The 12,938-nt window shown below is 35.2% G+C and overlaps 1 pseudogene; it reads right to left on the minus strand.

Annotated features, from left to right (window-relative positions):
- Positions 1-1,434: 1,434 nt before the first annotated feature.
- LOC105502702 lies at positions 1,435-1,807 on the minus strand (annotated as a pseudogene).
- Positions 1,808-12,938: the final 11,131 nt, after the last annotated feature.

A 12,938-nucleotide genomic window follows, 5' to 3' on the forward strand; every position in this document is an offset into this window, starting at 1 on the left:
TCTATTTTGTTTCTAGGTGATATGTTTGCATGGTAAAAATGAAAAAAAAAAAACCTGCCTTATGAAGTACAATAAGAAATACATCCTTCATTTAATTACTTTTCTCAAAACACAACTTCTTTCCACAGCAATAGTGGTATCAGTCACTTGTGCATACTCTAGCCTCAAAGATTTTCTGTGCATGTATATCTTTCGCTCATGTAAATAATACTGTATTATACCTTGTTCCACACCTTACCTTTCTTACTCAACAATATATCTTTCGAGATCCTTCCATATTGTTATGTATTAATAACCTCATGTTTAAAATGGCTGATAGTGTTTTAGTATGTGAATTTATCATTATTTAGTAGACCAATTCCCTGTTGATAGCTATTTAGGCTTCCTTGGTTTTTCCTATGCTGTTACAAATAATGTTTCAATGAATATCTGTGTATGTACATAGCCATTGTACAAAGAATTGTATATCTGTTTTACATAGATATTGTCAAATTTTATCCATAGCAATTATTCCAATTTAGAACCCTACCAAATCCCACAAGATACAGATAAGATTGTATTTCCAAAAAGTTTTAACTGAATTCTCCACTATATGTGCTGGTTACCAAAGGGCCCTGTGTTGTATTTAGTTCATTTAAAAATAACAAATTTAATATTAAAAATAGTAATAACTGATAAAGGGTTCCTACATGTGAAACATCCTATCATATTACATTTCTGTAAAGTTTACGTTACTGTCATATTAATCCTTTACAATAATAATAGTCTCACTTTCTTTTTAATAGATAAAAAATTAGAGCAATACAGAGTTCCTAGGAACACATAGCTTGAAACTGGTAAAGACTGTAGTCACTTCCTAAGAAGCTACATTGCATTGCTAATAAACTCATTTATTAGTCAGAAATTCTAAGTTATGTAGTAATAATAACTTCCAACTCTCAGTAACATTTAAAAGTTGATTTTCATGTGTACAGTGCACAGCAGGTCCAGGAGATTCTCTAGGGAAGTTTTCCCTCTGTAACGCTCAATGCCTCACCTCCACATCAGCATGTGCTTCCCTAATCACCAAGGCAGGGGAAGACAGTACATCTCTTTTTCTTTTTTCTTTTCTTTTCTTTTTTTCTTTTCTTTTCTTTCTTTCTCTCTCTCTCTTTCTCTTTCTTTCTTTCATGCAAAGTTTTATTTTTAAACTTTTAAAATTTGAAAACAACTAACCGACATTAAATAATACAGTTTCCAAAGCTGAACGCGCTCACTTTAGAGCTTAGTTTTTCTGCTTGAAGTACAAACACAATTTCCTAACACTCCTAGGTGGGAACACTACCTGTTTGAAGATCTCTGATTAGATGAACTGATCGATTTCAGTTGGTAACATCCCTTTTTCTTCCTTAGTAAGAGTTGAAAAAATTCTACAATAGATGCATTTTCCTAGTTTTACACCGATAATTTCATCCCAAATGTCTCCTGGGAAGCATAGACCATGTACAGGAATCCACCTTCATCCTTCTCACTTTCATACACCTCTGAGATTGGTGTGCAGGCGCTCACCATGCTGTGTCCCCTTCGCTGACAGGAAGAAGGCTTGAGTAGCACTGAGCTGTAAGTGCTTTCTAATTATCTTGATGAGCTCACTGACGTTGACGTGGTCAGGTACAAGGAACCTCGTTTTATTCAGGACAAGAAGCTGTTTTTCACCTTTGTATCATTCTGTTATCACCGGGGTTTTGGTTGGATGCTGCACTCGAATAAGTCGGACATCTACCCTTCGTTGGAAGGTGGGGCGCTTCTCTAAGGTCTCCGACCGCATGGTGCTGGGGTCTGGATGCGAGGGTCCCAGCGGCTCCCAGGGCGGGGGTGGGGGCGGCGGCGGGGGAGGGGGCGGATGAGACTCTCCATCTCATTTTCTTCAAACGCTGTGGAGGCATCATACGGAACAAGGAGGTATAAACCTGATAATGATGATGGCAATAATGACAATAACATTTTATATAGCATATCTGTGTACAAGTCACTGTTTTTTGGGCTTTGTACATACAGTCATGCCCGGTTTGACGATAGGGGTACTTTGTAAAAAATGTGTCAGTAGGCAATTCTGTCTTTGGCAAACATCATACAGTATTTACACAAAACAAACCTACATAGTATAGACTACCACACACCTAGGCTATTGGGTATAGCCCATTTCTCCTTGGCTGCAAGCCTATACAGCATGTCAGTGTACTGAATACTGTAGACAATTGTAACACAATGGTAAGTATTTATGTATTTAAACATATCTAAATATAGAAAAGGTGGAGTGAAAATAGATTATAAGAGATAAAAATTGGCACACCTATATAGAGCACTTATCCTGAATGGAACTTGAAGGACAGGAAGTTGCTCTCCGTGAGTCAGTGAGTGAGTGATGAGCAAATATGAAGGCCTAGAACATTGTTGTACACTCCTGTAGACCTTATAAACGCTGCACACTTAGGCTACATTAAATTTGTTTTAATTTTTTTCTTTAATAATAAATTAACCTTAGCTTACTATAATATTTTTCTGTAGAAACTTTCTTTTTAATTTGTTCTTTGGTAATAACACTTAGCTTAAAACCTAAACATGGTTTTATATCCTTATTCTACAAACTTTTTTCTACATTGAAGTGTTATTTTTTATTTTAAAACATTTCTGTAAAATCTAACACACAAACACATCCAACTGCCTGAGTTTACACAGGGTCAGGATCATCAGTATCACTGTTTTGCACCTCTATATCTTGTCCCTTTTGAAGGTCTTTGGGATCAGTAACACACAGGGAGCTGTCATCTCCCATGATAACACTGCCTTCTTCTGGAATACCTCCTGAAGGACTTGTCTGAGGCTATTTTATAGTTAACTTTTTTTTTAATAAGTAAAAGGAGTATACTCTAAAATAATGCTAGATGTATAATATAGTAAATACATAAACCAGTAACATAGTCATTTATTATCATTATCAAGCATTGAGTACTGTATGCAATTGTGTGTGCTGTACTTTTATATACAACTGATAGTGTAGTAGGTTTACGCCAGTATCACCACAAGCACGTGAGTAGTACACTGCCCTATGAGCTTAAGACAGCTACAACATCACCAGGTGACAGAAAATTTCTAGCTCTATTATAATAGTATGGGATCACTGTAGTGTATTCATTCTGTCATTGACCAAAATATCACTACTCAGTGCATGACTGTATTTGGTACAATGCTATGAATACTAACCCTGTTTTACAGTTGAGGAAACTAGATGAGGTTTTTCTAGTTTCCTAGTATATTGAGAAAGTCAAACCCAAAAGTGACCACAAAGGAATCTTTTTCTCATTTCAGATTTTAAACATACGAAGTACGTGTGTATGTGTGTTTGTATGCGAAATAAATTTAAATAAATGCCCACACAGAATATTCAAGTTCCACTTTGTACTTCTTTGAGAAATTGGTCAAATTGGGGCAATTTGGAAGAAGCTATCCAATCAGACTTTATTTGTGTAGGAAATCACAACTAGGAAGTTAGAGGAACGTAAGGGTTTGAGTCAGCAACATTTGGTTTCACTCTTGATTGACTATATTTTTAGTTCTACTTACATTTACACTTCACTCCTTATCTTTACATATGCTACTAACAATTTATGTAAAATGCATGTAAAAATTTGCTAGGCTAAAACATTACTAGCACATATTTCTAGTTAGTATTTTTCCAGCATGGACAGCTTAATGTCCTTGAGGACATACCTGGGAAGATGACGTGGGATTTCATATGGCGATCAGCTCTCTACAGGGAGAGGAGATTAAATATATTCTATTAGTCTAATAGTTACCCAAGGTGACTGAGCTGAATGACAATGTTAATGCATTCTTTTTCTTTTGACTTTTTCTAGTTGGATTCAGGCTACCTGATATAGTATTTCTGTCCAGAATCAAAGGCCTTCATGGCTTCCCAGTGAAGCCTCAGACAACAAATTGGAGATGAGAAAAAAGACAAGGTTGTCACTTCTTAGAGAAATCATTAGCGATGAGACAAATAAAATAGGGGACAAAGAATGGAAAATGTTTCCAGTATCAGGACAACCTTGTGGTATAATGTTCCTGACCTTCAGAAATAAAAATAAAAAATATAAATGGAGTAAGAAAAAAAATTATTAAGGAGGCACCAGCGTGATCTAGAACTGACTCACACCTTAAGCAGGGAAAATGCTCACAGAAAGGCAGGTGAGGAAGAATGAGGGAGATTTCAAGCAAAGGTGACAGTGTTGAATAATTTAAATTGCTTATTAATTTTTTGTACAGTACTGATTTTTCTATTCCATTATGATAAATTTCAAACCAGAGAAACTGCTTTACAATAAATATGACACAAATAGGTAGAATTTTTGTAGATTTTGATCAGAGGAATAAAACTTTTTTGTGTGAGATAATTCTATAAATTTGGCACAGGTTTGATTAGAGGGGAGAAAGAAAATTTCAAGTTTTAAAAATAGCCAAAAGGATGTAGCAATATCTAGGTCTAAGATAGGCATAACATATCTAGGTCTAAGATAGGCGTAACATCGCTTGAGCAGTGATGATGACATTGATGGAGACAAAGAAAAATGCAAGATGAAACTGAGAGGAGAGGCTGGGCACAATGACTCAAGCCTGTAATCCCAGCACTTCAGAAGGCTGGCAGATCACCTGAGGCCAGGAGTTTGAGACCAGTTGGCCAACATGGTGAGAAACCTGTCTCTACTAAAAATACAAAAATTAGCTGGGCGTGGTGGTGTGTGCCTGTAATCCCAGCTACCCAGGAGGCTGAGGCACGAAAATCACTGGAACCTGGGAGGCAGAGGCTGTGGTGAGCCAAGATTGAGTCACTGCACTCCAGTCCGGGCGACAGAGCAAAACTCTGTCTCAAAAAACAAAAAAAAAAAAAAAAAAAAAAAAAAATGGAGAGGAAAAACTACAGAACTAAATAAAAATTCATTTCTTCACTAAAAGTCCTAAAGATAAGCAATCTGTTATTGTTACTATAATATTGATATATATTTTAGTAAGAATCACAGTAAAGGGGTGGAAATATCACCACTTTCAAAAGAAAAGTCTACCATGAAAGTAAGTAAACAGAAAAATAAGTTCCTGATGTTTAAGTTGTAGTTGTCTGAATGTTTGCTGTGGTGAAAACAAATAAACAAATCAAATGATAACAAATTAACAAGAACAAATATGTTATTTTTCAGACATCATTGTGATGTATTAATGGCTGTTGTATAGCAAACATAAAAATTACAGGAAGGAAGAAATAAAAGAAGAAAACTGTAAAAATTATCTTGGTTACATATTTTTAGTATGTTTTCAGGTGACTACTCTTTGCAATGCTCATAATTAATCTGAAATTGATTTTGCATACTCATAGAGATAAAAAGGCCTAAGTATTCCAAAATTCATTTAATTTTATGAAATCAAATATTTCTGTTTTGCATTAGCAGAGACACAGAGATTAATTTAAAAGTTAGTTGAGATAGTTTTTAGGTTATATTTTAGAGTTTTTTGATTGGAATAATAGAATAAAGCAGTACATTTACAAAGGTACACCTAGGAACTCAATTGGATGTGTTTTCTCTTCAACACATACAAACTATAGCAAACAATTGTATATTTTTTGGCTTATAACAATTTCAAGAGAATTTTAAGTCAATTAAAGTGAAATTGGCAACTCTTTTAATTTGATATTATTTTTCTGCAAATATGTTTAGTAATAAAAAAGAAGTGAAGTGCAGAAAATGCAATTTGGAAAACAAAGCTGTTTCTAATTGCAACATTTGTCAAATCTCTTTAGGACTGGGCAGTTCTAAGAGTGATTCTTTGTGCATGAATGACTGAGAAAACACAAATTCAAATAAATGATTGGTTCTAGCAATGGTTAGGTAGGTGGATAAAAATTTTATCATTTAGTTTGGCGTTGCTAAGTGAGAAAGGGTTGATTTATATGAATTAGCATTAGCTACAAAGCATTTAATTTGGTCCTAGTAAATTGTAAAACTTAAAAAATGAAATCAATATTTTTCTAATAAATTTTAATATTTTATGAAAATCAAAACATAAGTTTCTGTAGAAATCTCATGCAAATATTTGCAGATCTAAGTTTTTAATTATATATTTAAATAAGTAATAAATACCACAGAATTACAGAATTGGAATAATAAACTTAAACTAAAGCCAGAACTCAAATATATTAAGACATAAACCAAAAGGTTGAGAATGAGGGAGTTTGGTTCTTAACTAGAGTAGCCAGTAACTAGTTTGTCTCTACATGGTGTTATAGATGTGTAATGCTTCCTCTATAGCCTTTACATAGAAGAATTGAACAGAAAGATGTCAATTTTGTCAGATCTGTGTAGGAGAAAATATCTCCATAAATGTGATAGAAAAAAAACAAGTCTACTTTATCACTGAATAGCAATGTTCTGCCAGGATTTCTCCCAGCAATTTGAGAAACAAGATTTTGCTTGCAGATTATCCAAATATAACAATATCATGTTCAACAGATGCTCTTCAAGAAGCAGGTTATTGACTTCATAATGTGGTGTTATAATCAGGAATGAATGAAAAATATCTACATTATTATGATTTATATTTGTTTCTTAGAATATACCTCGGAATGCAAATTCAGTTTATTCTCTACCATTCTGGTGTTTGAATTGAGCAGTTTATGTCATTGACACATTCTGAATCACAGTGTTGAGTGATTATGAATTAATCATTAATAACTAATGATGCTTATGATACAAAATAGAAAAATACAAACACAAATCTAGGGACTGATCATTTTACAAGAGTCCCTTTAGTTATCTTTCTGGAATTTTTTTAATGAATTCAGTGTCATTCAAAGGTGTTCCCTTTTAATTATAAAAATATTACCCTTTTAAGATTTTAAAAAATTAATGTGCCATTTCAAAACTTAAAGATCTACTATATTTAGAACTATCCCATCTACAAAATTTCTAAAATATATTTTGATTAATTGTCTCTTCATGCACGATTTGCCCTTCCTGAGAATCCTTTCTGTCCTAATAACTCTATTCTCTCTCCCCTCTCTAGTTCAAAGAAGCACTTAAGTGCCTACTATAGAACAAGCTCTGTGCTAAGTTAGAAAGATGCAAATATTTAAAAAAATAATGACCCTCAGCCTTTTATATTCCAGTGGACTTAACAAATATATGACATACAACTTCAAATACTGTCAAAAGTGTTATTATTAACTCACAGAAGATGGCTACTTATTGCATCCAGAAGATTCAAGAAAATGTTCCTAGTGAAATAAAATAATACTTGAACTGACATTTGAAATATACTTAATGTTAGATAAAAAAGGCATGAAAATCCATTTTGAGGAGAGGAAATAGCAAAAGCATAAGTGCAGAGGCAAAGAGTAATATGAAATGTATCCTGATCATTATAGGCAGATTGTTTTTTCTAGACTATAGAATGAATTCAGAACAAGAGGGGGTTGAGACTGGAGACATATGTGTGAGCCAAATTGTTTATATTGTTATTTAATCTCTATTTTGCTTCACAAATAAGATAGAAATCTTTTGGAAAGATAGTGGAAGGCATAGTATATTTTCTACCTTTAAAATGTTTTTCTGTAAGTATTATAGGAAGGCTACAGTATAATGCTCTAACAGCATAATATGACTTCTCATTATCCTTTAACAATAGTGTAGGATGATGAAATACTAATGATGATAGCATTATTGTCTGTAATTGCTTTGTCACTATTTACCCTAGCTCTCTGACTTTAACTCCTAAGAATCGTCAGTGGAGAGTACATAAATGTGTATTCCCCTTTCTTCATGTTTTTGTGGGGAGAGCCTTCCACCACAGTGCCGCTCCTGTACTCTTGTCTTGCCTTGCCTGTATTCTCACTCACCAACCTGAAGCAAGTGGAAAGAATCTAATGGATGACTGGAGGATATGAAGTGGTTACATGTGACTCAGCCTACTCTCATTCCTCTTCAGTTTTGCCTGCCATCAGTACAAGGAGCTTCCGTGTATGTGTGTGTGTGTGTGTGTGTGTGTGTGTATGTGTATTTGTGATATGGTTTGGCTGTGTCTCCACCCAAAATCTCATCTTGAATTTTAATCCACATAATCCCCACATATCCAGGAACTCACCAGGAGGAGGTACTTGGATCATGTGGACAGTTTTCCCCATGCTGTTCTCATTATAGTGAATGAGTTCTCACAATATCTTATGGTTTCGTAAGTGTTTGGTAGTTCCTCTCGCATGCATTCTCCTTCCTGCTGCCTTGTGAAGAAGGTGTCTTGCTTCCCCTTTGCCTTTAGCCATGATTGTAAGTTTCCTGAGGCCTCCCAGCCATGCTGCACTGTGAGTCAATTGAACTTTTCTTTTATAAGTTACCCAGTCTCAGGCAGTTCCTTATAGCAGTGTGAAAATGGACTAACACAGTGTGTGTGTGTTTGTGCACATATATGCATTGTGAAGGCTGGGGATGTTGAGGTGTGCCAGTTAGTGGGTAATAAGGATAATTCAAAGATCAACTGTTATAAGCTGATTTTACCAAATATTTAAGCATAGCATATGGACATGATTACAAGAGAAAATTTGTACTTTCCATCTACCTAGTCATTTCTCAGTTGGTTTCAACCTCAAACAGAGGAGAGAAGGGTGCTATGAATTAATCTTCTAAACCTCTAACATATATGAAGGAACCGTTTCATATGTATTCCTAATTGGAACTGGCCCATTTAAAGGTATGATTGGGACAGAAGATTTTGTGCACTTGTTTCCCTCTTCATTTCACTTAATTCCTGGAATCCCTTCCAGTTGCTCATGTTGCCCAGTAGTCTCTCCAGGCTTCCTCTCCCTTCCTCAGATGCAGCTTCTATTCTGCTCTATTCTGCATGAAGATTTACATGCCTGTTTAATAATTTTTTCTGGAGTAACAAGATAATAAGTAGTGATGAGTTTTTGAGTTGCCACTACTGAATAATAAATATGCAATTGAGCATATGTTCTCTGGATGCCAAATATCTTAATCCAAATATGTGACTCTAAAAGTAGAAAATTCACATTCAATGACAAGCTTTCGGAAAGTTACTTATGAGCAGATGGGCTTTTTGCTATGTTTGTGTTCCATCAAGTTGGAAACTAAATATTTCATCTAAATACAGGCATACCTGATTTTATTGTGCTTTGCTTTACTGCACATTGCAGATACTGCATTTTTTAGAAATTGAAGTTTTTTGGCAATCCTCAGTCTAGCAAGTCTGTTGGCGCCATTTTACTAACAGTATGTGCTTACTCTGTGTCTGTATCACATTTTGGTAATTCTGATGGATCTGGGCAAAGTAAATTGAAAAACTTCTGGAAAAGATTCTCCAATCTAGACGCCATTCAGGAAACTAGTGATTCATGTGTGGAGATCAAAATAAAAATTTAGCTTGAGTTTGGAAGAAGTTGATTCTAACCTTCATGGCTGACTTTGAGGGGTTCAAGACTACAATGGTGGAAGTAACTGTCAAGTGTGGTGGAAATTGTAAGAGAACTAGGATTAGAGGTGGAGTCTGAAGATATGAATGAATTGCTGCAATCTGATGATAAAATATCAATGCATGGAGAGTTTCTTCCCATGAATGAGCAGGGAGTGATTTCTTGAGATGGGATCCACTTGTAGTGAAGATGCTAGGAGTACTGTTGTAATGACAATAATGGATTTAATATAGTACATAAACTTAGTTGATAAAGCAGCAACAGGATTTGAGAGGATTTTTTTGATTTTAAGAAAAGCTCTACTGTAGCTAAAATGCTACCAGAGAACATTGCATATTATAGATAAATCCTTCATGAATGGAAGAATCAATCAATGTGTCAAACTTCATTATTGCCTTATTTTAAGTAATTGCCACAGCCACACCAGCCTTCATGAACCACTAACCTGATTGATCAGCAGCCATCAACATCGAAGCAAGACTCTCCACCAATAAAAAGATTACCACCTGCTGAAGGCTCAGAAGATCAAAATTTTCTAGAAATAAAGTAATTTTAGACTGGGTACAGTGACTCATGTCTAAAATCCCAGACCTTTGGGAGGCCAAGACAAGTAGGTCACTTGCGGTTAGGAGTTCAAGACCAGCCTGGCCAACATGATGAAAACCCATTTCTACTAAAAATACAAAAATCAGCTGGGTGTGGTGGCAGGCACCTGTAATCCCAGCTCCCGGGGTGGAGGGGTGAGATATGAGAATTGCTTGTACCCAGAAGTTTGCAGTGAGCCAAGACTGAGCCACTGCACTCCAACCTGGCTGACAGTAAGACACTGTCTTAAAAAAACAAACAAACAAAAAAAAAAAAACAAGTATTTTTTAAATTAAGGTATGTACCTTAGTTTTTAGACACAATGCTATTGCACACTGAATAGTTATAGTATGGTATAAACATAACTTTTATAAACACTGGGAAACCAAAAAAATTGTATGACTCACTTTATTTCAGTAGTCAAGAACTAAACACATATCTCTGCAGTATGTCTCTGTGTCTCTCCCCTTCTCTATCTCTGTCTGTCTATCTATCTATCTATCTATAGTCTTGTGTTAGTATAGGGGGATGTATATATATATATGTGTATATATATACACACACACACAAAATCAGGAGACGTGTGAGTAGGCTACAGTATAATGTAAAAATATGTTTTATATAGACCAGAAAACCAAAACAATCATGTGATTTATTGCATTGTTCACCTTACTGTGGTGATCTGGAATCAAATCCATAATATCTTCAAGGTAGCCTGGCATGTGAGTAATATTTGGTTGGAGTTTATCAGAGGAGCCCTAGGTGACAACAGCAAATAAGGCAGTAACAGTGTTGCAAACATTGTAGGCTGTCTAACTCAATATAATGTATAATATTGATTCCCTTGCTTGTCTCTATTATAGAAACAGGATAGTGAAATACCAACCTTCAGGCCTCAGGGAGTACATGAGACACAGTGCTAGTCACTGAGATGTCAACAATAATCCCTGATATGGCATCCCTTCTCAAATAATGTACTATTAGAAGAAAACCTTTAGCCCGCCCTTTCCCTCCTGCCTAGTGTGCAGACAATATAAGGAGGTAAATGCCCCATATTTTAACAATTAAGTGAAATTCAGATGTTGAAGATTGTTTGGGATGACATTGTTGAGCACCATGTGAAAAACAGGTTCCATGTTTCAACCACTATTCATTGGATTTATTACTCACAAACGCATTACTAACCGACAGAGGTAACAAGTGTATTTCAACTTTGAATAGTCACCATTCTTAGCTGCAGACACTAGAGGCTATCTAGATGGTTTATTTCTTAAGGAATTGCTTAGTGGAAGCCACATAATACAGAATTGTTGTGGTAGTTTTTAAGCTTGGCTACTACATGTGTAGGAGATGCACTTGAAGAACAAAGTATTTAGAAGATATGCCCAACCACATCATGGAGTCACTGAAAGGGAAAGATATTGCCATTTCCATTGCCTCTACAATAGGAGCTAGAAACTAGAAATGTTATCACATCTACCCCGGGAAACCGACATGCAACAGTTGCTTCGTGTTCTTTCTCTTCATTCATGTTTTATGCAGCTGCATCTGCTTGGCAGAACCTAAGTCCCATGCCTGCACACTTAGTTAAAAGGATATTTGGAAAATGCAGCTTATATGTGGCCAGCCTCTATTTTTCAAGAAAACAAGCCAAAAACGTATTGAAATGAGTGTGTGAGTGGTGAGTGAGTTAATATAAAGTGTCGTCAACAAACTGTGCCAACCTTGATTGGTATTGACTTCCTGGAGTGGTGTTCTGAGGAGTGGCTGAACATATGCACGCTCAGCAAGAAAGCATGACATGATTCATTAGTGATATCTGTTGAGATACAGAGGGAAAGTTTAGATATGCTTGACACTTACTGTTTCATCTCCAAGCAAATACTGAAATAAAAAGGCCACTAGAGAGTGGCAGCTGGGGATCTGAGACAGATCAATTACAGGAAGTAAGATCAGGAAAACACTAAGCTACTCTAATTGCTAAACTGCTTAGTCTCAGGTAGAATTGGAGGAACTGAGATTACAAAGAGAAGAGACAATGGAATTAGGACTATCCTGGAACAGAAATACAGAAATACACAAAGTAGTCTCTTCCCTTGAACTGAAGTTATTTTGGCACTTGTTTAGCCAATCTTTAGTTTGTGGGCAGAAAAACAAACAAACGTGAATCTAATTTGGGCTGAAAATTTATTTTAGGTACACCTGCTTCTGAAATCTTACAGGAACATATTATATCAAAAGGTCCTTACCTTCAAGATATACAGAAAAGAATAAGCTAAGACAAATAATATGTAATTTGTAGGCCCATAACACTTACCTGGCCATTTCATTTTATATGTGAAAAATCTGTGACCCAGAGATACTATGGCTTATGTAAAAAAAAAGTTAGTATTTGCTTTAAGTATTTCTCAGGCCTATGCTTTTTCTATTAATATGTAATCAGGTGTTCATTCAATCATCCATATTAAAATGTCATTTTCTTAAATATTATGTATAAAAAAGAAATATAAAAAATAAGGACTCCATGAAAAAGCAGTTTATAATAAAATGGATGAACAAATGACACATAAAGACTGCATTCTTTGCAAATTCCAAAGGAAGGAAAGTCTTAATAAAACAAAGTATGAAGTTGGAACCAGTCAGATTTTCAGTTCAGAATCTGCCTCTCTGTGAAAAAGTAGAAAATGAGTTTGTTAAATGAATCATTGGAAAGACCAAAGAGCAAAGTTTTTAATGAATTTCCAGAAACAAGGCAAAAAACACACTACAGTATTGATGTGTTGAATATTCCTTCAAGTACTTAAAGTATTTATGTTTTCACAGATGTCACCTTTCATCATTTACT

The sequence above is a fragment of the Colobus angolensis genome, unplaced genomic scaffold (genome assembly GCF_000951035.1).
Source record: "Colobus angolensis palliatus isolate OR3802 unplaced genomic scaffold, Cang.pa_1.0 Scaffold80, whole genome shotgun sequence".
NCBI classification, from domain to species: domain Eukaryota; kingdom Metazoa; phylum Chordata; class Mammalia; order Primates; family Cercopithecidae; genus Colobus; species Colobus angolensis.